Source organism: Pocillopora verrucosa, chromosome 4 (genome assembly GCF_036669915.1).
Source record: "Pocillopora verrucosa isolate sample1 chromosome 4, ASM3666991v2, whole genome shotgun sequence".
Taxonomy (NCBI): Eukaryota; Metazoa; Cnidaria; class Anthozoa; order Scleractinia; family Pocilloporidae; genus Pocillopora; species Pocillopora verrucosa.
The window spans coordinates 12,541,800-12,549,138 of NC_089315.1; positions in this window are offsets into that span (position 1 = coordinate 12,541,800).

A 7,339-nucleotide genomic window follows, 5' to 3' on the forward strand; every position below is an offset into this window, starting at 1 on the left:
TTTATGTCCGAAACGCTCAATGTCTGTTCAGTTTAAACCTTTGATACAATAAAACCCATGAATCAAGTACACAAATTAATCCCCAAATTCTTCTTGTCAGCACCGTAGGAAATGTCTAGAGAACAGTATGGAGAATATAAATGCTGGTGTTAGGGTCCAAGGGATGTAGAGACGTCACTCGGTTCGAGTAAGATACAATATAACCATATAGGGGTTGTATTGATTCTACGAGTGTTTTAGTTCATGGTAAAAAAAAAAATTCGCGTTCATATGATTATAAAGGATATTTCCACCAGGTGAGTGGGGCAGCAACGGAGAATGGGGGTCAAACGCGTATACTTTGATAAACCACTTTTGGAAAAAATCATGTACCTTATAAGGAAAAAGGATCCCTTTTATATGCCGATAACCTCGCGCCGGCCATCTCTCAAGGACAAGCAGAGACGAATGAACTGTTTTACTAAAAAACTAAGAAACACTCACCTACCTTTGCTGCGAATAACCCTTAAATCATTTTTAGACCTCATGTTGGTAGCAGCTTTCTTTTACTTTTTCACTGACCCACCTTGGGGGATCCCAATATTTCATAAACCTCGTGTGTAAAACGCACGCCCATCTCGGGCAGATCATCCGCGTCTAAACATGTGTGGGGAGAGGTTTCCTGATAGGAACAAGGGATATAATAAGACAGGCTATTTGAGTTCAATCGGATACAGTCATAAAAAACGAAGGACAAATGTTTGTAACTCGATTTCCGACTTTATCTTGGCTCCAGTATTCGATGCTCTTGAGAAGGAACTTCCTTTCAGCTTTCCCGACCGCGCCCTGAGGAACCGTGCCCCGAGGAACCGCGCCCTGAGAAACAGTGGACCGGAGTGAAATGCTCGATCCAACAAGCCGATACGACATGCTTACACATCCTCAGGCGATCTTAATCGGAAACATACACCCTGACTGGCAAAGAAGACTGTTTTGCGGCGTAGTTAACATCGGCGAGACCATGAGAAAGGTGCACGTGCGAGTTGATGTACACTTAAACACATCATGACTCTGAACCTGTCCCCCTAAATTCGGGAGAATCCTTCGCATTCTTTCAGCTGGCGCATACTCTGCTTGGCCAAAAAAAACCTAGTCAACGTGTAGCCGTTCCAAACCCCCCTCCATTTCACCATGGGGGGGGGGGAGGGTACAGCTATACGTAGGCTACCAAAATCCTTTTGATCAATGCAAAATCCTTGAAAGCCTAATGATCCAAAATTTTTAGGCCTAATTTGAATAGACAAATTAACTCCTACGTTTCGAAACTCTTCCCATCTGGAATTATACCTAAGGATATGAAATATGCAGTTTAGCGGACGGAGTTTATTTACCCTGATGATGACCTTGTGTCGAAAACGTTCGGTTTTTAATTTTTAATATGTTTTTCCTTGTAAATAGTTCATTTTTAAAAATAGAAAAATGGAAATAGAACAGATCAGGACCCAGAAATTTAAAATTTTACCTTCTTTTTGGAGTAACGGTCATGCTGAAAATATTCCTCGTTTTGAAAATAGGGTAATTTGAGACAAGAATTGCAGTCTTTGTTACCATTTGCACCAACTCTGATCTTTTTCTGGATAGATATTAAGATCAAGATATGAAATGATCCAATATAGGGGCAGTTATTCAAATTGAAAGCTAACGCATAATAGTCGATATATAACTCCAAGAAAGAAAGTCATCCTCTTCAGTCAATTGAAAAACGCTATTTTAGAAAGAGGGCTGGGGCAAAGACTGCAAGGTGGTGTAATGCGCGCGAAGATAAGAATAGGGATAACTAGGTATGAATTACGTCCAATCAAAAGGACGAAAAAACAGCTGTTTGTTTGTACTGGCGTTCGTAAGTTTTATTTTTAAAACAAATTGTGTCAAAACATGCAATACTCGTGGAATAACATTAAAAAGACTTGAGAAAGCGTAATATTTGTAAATGTCATGATTCTCTGACAATGCATTTGAAAGCGGGGCTTGCTTGTACAGATAGCTTCAGTTTTAGCAGAATTTATTGCAAGTGTCAGTTAACACTGAATTAAATCCAGAGGTGGTTACTTTCCATCTATTGCTAGATAATACTCTCGGCTCTGCGAAGCACTAATTTTCCCGTCAGATATACTTTGTCGGATTTTGTAGCATACCATAGTAAAATCGCGCATCGTTTTGCGTGCATCTAAAAGTTGATGGTTTGAATTGGGAATAAATTTTTTTTCTCTGATTTGTTTAACATATTCCTTTGAATATTTAAGGGTGTGCGTAATACATTTTTTTAAAAGCACACGGCTTTAGCGTGTTATGAGTGGGAGGATGCAAAGTTGTGTGTGGCGTCACAGTAAGGGGCATGTGTTTTTCTTTAATTACCAAAAATATTACAAACGAACGCAAACTTTTCCATTGAATCTAATGGAACACAAATGGCAAAATAGTTCAATTCGTAAATATGAAGGCCAATCAGGAACGTGTTTTTACAAATCACCTACTGAAGAAGCTTGCAAATTCAATTCAATTTTATATTCTCGTGGATGCATTGTTTTCAAATTCCATACTTTCATCAGAAGCCTCTTGTCGGGAAGACATAACGCACAATACTAGACACGACATTTTCCACATCACAAAGTTACTTATTAGGAGAAGATACCGAAGGGAGACCTCCTTGTGGTCATAAAATATAGCTAAATTTTCTGAGCCGTGGAAAGGAATCTTCTCTGCCTAAAAATAGCAATTTACGTTTCGAAGATATCATTCTATTGTTTCGTAACTTTTGCCAGCTCAATGCTTGTTGATGTCACTGAAACTCCTAGATTTTGTATGTCCCGTGACCATCGCTCGTCAATTAAAGAATAGTTCCTGAACATTTTCCAAGAGAAAAAAAATCTGGAGTTAGTTGATATTTCAGAGCTTTAGAGCTATGAAATAAAACCGGAAAGCCTCAAAAGTTGTCGATGTTTATTCCTGATTAAGAAATAACAAGAGAACATATTCTCTTGAAAATAACTTTTGATAAAATCTATATTTTTAAACTGCACTTAAACTATACTACGTGAGGGAATCAACTCAATTTTCCAAGAAAAAATTAAAAACTTTTAATGAAATAAGTAAACAGCTCAGAATTTCGCAACTAAAAATTTTTATCTAAAAAACACAGAAACTTTTATAGTGACAATAAAATAGACACCTTTATGTCGCAAATGTCGAAGTTTTGTCCAATATCTGGTGTCAATAGAATAGTCAGGAAAGTGGTTAATACTGTTCTGCATCAAAAATTTAATTCCAAGTAATGTCACCGCGCCAGGAAATCAGCTGCCATTTCAAATTGATTTTTCAAGATTTCAGTCGAATATTTTTTCAGCTTAGTCTTGCAGGAGTTCCGTTTTTTGTGATGAAAATTAATTTTAGGTTTAAACGGTAACATTCCTAATACATATAATATAGTTTGGATTCAGGGGTTTGATTCAAACTTATTCGTATTTTACCAGACTGCAAGATTTCGCAGTTAGCACCGCCGTGATCCAGTCGTTTCTCTCGTCTTCAGAATTACAACTCACAACGTACGATTCTTTGTTGTTCGCTCGGAGGCGAAGACCAAATTTCTTCCGTCGAAACCCGAAGTCCTCTGCCATGAGAGAGACGATGTCTAGTATACGAATGATTTTCGCCGAAACAGACTCTTCGTTTTTCTCTTTCAACAAATACAGTTTGTCTTCGGACAAGATGAAATATCTCCTCTTCCAACGGCGTTTTAGCGGCATTGACTTGCTCTGTTTCCAAAGGTAGCCTTCTTTGATGGACTGGTCCTCACTGCTGGTGAATTTTTCGCAGTTTTCCGGCCGACGAATTCGGCTACCAGAAAATGGCACAACACGAAAACGTAACTTTCTGAACAGCCTTGTGAACCCCATTTGAGAGATCGAATGTTTCGCTAGCAGCTGATGATCTAAACAATTAATTCCTTGGGAAAACCCCCCTTTTGAAAGAAAATCCTCCTTCTTCTTTAGTTTCAACTACTGCATTTTCTGCCTGGTTGAACTGAATTTGGAAGACCTCACTCAGTCTACGTCAGCGAATGGATGACCCCCGAAGTTCTGGACGAAAGATTTGTTGTTTCTTAGGGATTACTTGTTCATTCTAAGCCTTGCGAAATGCATATGTGGCTTGAGTCTCACAGCCTTAATATTTTATGTCCAAAACCACCCACGCGTCAAACAGCAATTAAAATTGGCAAGCCAGTTTATCAGGGTTCGCTTTGATCTCTGGGTATCTGGCGTACGCGCACACCTGTAAACTTTTCAAAAAGAGATTGCGAAATCGCGCAAAACACTCAAAATAACCCTATGCAGTAAAGAGAGAAGAATATCAAATAAGTATCGAATACGAGCGTGCTCATTACTCAGTTGAAGTCAGTTCGTGTTGTCAGGGAAATTGTTTCTCTATGAAACAAATAGGATCGGCTGTTAGATTCAGCCTAATGACGTCAGTTGCCCTTTCGTAAATAAGATTTGCAATTTTGCTCACAGAAAGGTATGAGGTAAAACTTATTAAAAAATAAGATTCTCTGTGTTTCTACGCTTTCAAATTTAGATTTTCCGTTGGGAAAGTTTATTTCAATGTATTGAATCGAGGACAGTTGGTTCCAGGTAGAGAACAATGATTATTTTCAAGGAAATTGTTTGAAAACGATTTTATCCTAATTTATGCAATATTCGGAAGAAAAATTTTAAAATGTATTTATCTTAAGGAAAAACAAACTAGAATTAATGGAATAACCAGCTGAGGATTTTTATTCATTCTTCCTAAGTTCTTTACAGGAACAAATCTAATGTTAAAAACATTTTAAGTGCTCAAATACATTATAATTGTGAAAAGTCTGGATTGCTTGAAGTCTTTTGGTTTCAATAATGGTGTTAAAATTGCTCAAATCGATGTTGCGATTCTACAAAGAGGACTGTCATTAACAGAAGTAGTGTTTTGAAATAGGATTCTGTTTAACACGTGGATATTTTTTCTTCATCATTGTCGAGCTGGAAATCAAACCGAACATTTTGTGTAACCTCAATCCTTAAGAAAATCGCCTTCAAACTTGAGAGAACACTGAACACTGCGGAAACCGCAATTTGGAGTAATTTGCGTCAATGTCTTTGGCGAATCCTTCCTTTTTCGATTACCTTTCTCAACTCTGCAATACCGCCCTCTCCTCCCCTCCCCTCCCCTCCCCTCACTCCACGCATTCTATTTGTTCCCTTATGATAAATATAAGAAGACTAATAAATCTAGTGTGTGATTTTCAAAACAATTTTAAGATGAATGTTAAAAGGTGATCCGGAAAAGCATTAGTTTGGCTTTCCTACGCTTTGTGATTGGTTCAGAAAACTCGCGCCACCATAATCCTCTGGACCAATCGCATGCAAAACTGAAACTAGTTGTACGATTTGGCCACTCACATTTTCGAATGTTGCGGGCAGTTTGCTAAATTGTACTCTGAGTTCTGATTCGCTCCACGTAGGATTTTATCTATGTTGTAGTTCAGAAATGTGATCTTTTCGATTTGGATTTACGCCTCGCAGTCGAAATGTGCCCTTGCTTAAAAAACAAAAATTTACCTCACACCAGTGATTTTACTTTTCATATTTCTCGCACGTGAAAAACGAGAGAGGCTGGTTCGAGAGTCACTCAGTAACAGCGCTAATAATGTACATGAAAAAATTGCATGCGTCTGATTGGCTAACAACGAGTGAAATCTCATGTAACACGAGTGCAAAGTTGTAACACGAGTACAAATTACAAATAGCGAGTAGGCTGCTAAAATTTACTTCTCTCTTGAATCTCTGTGATGTTTTTTTATTAACGTTATTAACAAGAAACAACATGTTTTGTGGTGCAATTTGGTGAAATAAGCACTTGTAAATTTTTCAAAGACTACAAATTGCACTTGCCCTACGGGCTCGTGTAATTTTGTTGTCTTTGAAAAATTTGCACTCGAAGTCATGTTATTAAGTATACTTACCTACCAATAAAAACACAAAAAATGATTTTAACTTAAAAGATGAGCATGTCTGACTTTAAAATTTAGGATTTACGACAGAATTCAGTCTAGAGACAGACCAGTATAACCATCAGTTCCGCCCGAGACAGGATCACAGAGGACTGGTTAACATGATTAATAATTTTCTAAAAGCGTTTAAAAAACAATATCACTGATGCTTTTCGTTTTTTTTTTTTATTTTCATGCTTTTTCTCAACATGAAAGCTCTTGCTCCGTGAAAGTGTAACTTAGTGAAAAAAGGATAAAAAATGAGATAATTTGAGGATAAAAACAAAACAAAACAAAACAAAGCCAAACATCCTTCACACCACCACCCACGCGTTTATCAACACTTACATTTCCAGACCGTCAATTATCCGCTTATCTGAATTCATTAACTTGACATTTTCAAGTCCTCGGACAATATACTTTTTGTGCGGGGAAAGGGTGGGGGAGTCTTTTCTCCACGAAGATAATTTTCAAATTTTTGTCGCAACTTTTGAGAAGGAGAGGTCTGTTTGCTTGACAGACAAAAATTCGATTATTTCGCATGATCGACAGAAAGAAAACCAAAAGGAAATTAAAAAATAGGTTACTTCCGCGTTCAGCAGGCGTCTTCTCCGTTCTTTTCCGGCCTCTTGTTTCACACGCGTGTGAAGAACGGGGAAAAATTGAAAAAGAATTTGTCAAAGATCCATCGAACTTCGCTTCTAATTCTCATGAATCGTGACCTGGTTTGTCTTCGTGAAGTGTGATTCGGCAACAATGGACGCGAACCATGAATATCTTACGGATGGCCTTTGAAATGAGGACGTCCTGAGTGGAATGCGTGACTAATGTATGAGCGTGACTCAGATTACTACATACATCAGTAGCTTACCGTGATGAGACAGAAAGAGGTGTGTAAAGTCGGTGAAGAAAACAAACAGAGCTTCACATTGGATGTAATTCAGCAAGAATCGATCCTTCAAACGAGTCTTTTTTCCCCCACCAATATCTAATTTGTTTTTCTCGAGATGGCGTAAGACATTTTGTGAAACGCGATCTTGACACCTCCCTACCCCCCTGGGCCCCTCCCTCCATCCTCTGTGAAACAAAAACCGTAAAAGGCATCAACTGAGGCTACTTCCGTGTGAACTATGACCGCTTTTCATTTGAGGGAGCGCTACGAATGTTTTTTGTCCACCTGCCACTTGTACCCTATTTCACGTGCTTGTTACGTGCTACCTCATGTTTACTTGTTCGCCTTGCATGTGATCATGTACACCTCCAGCATGTCTGTTCAGC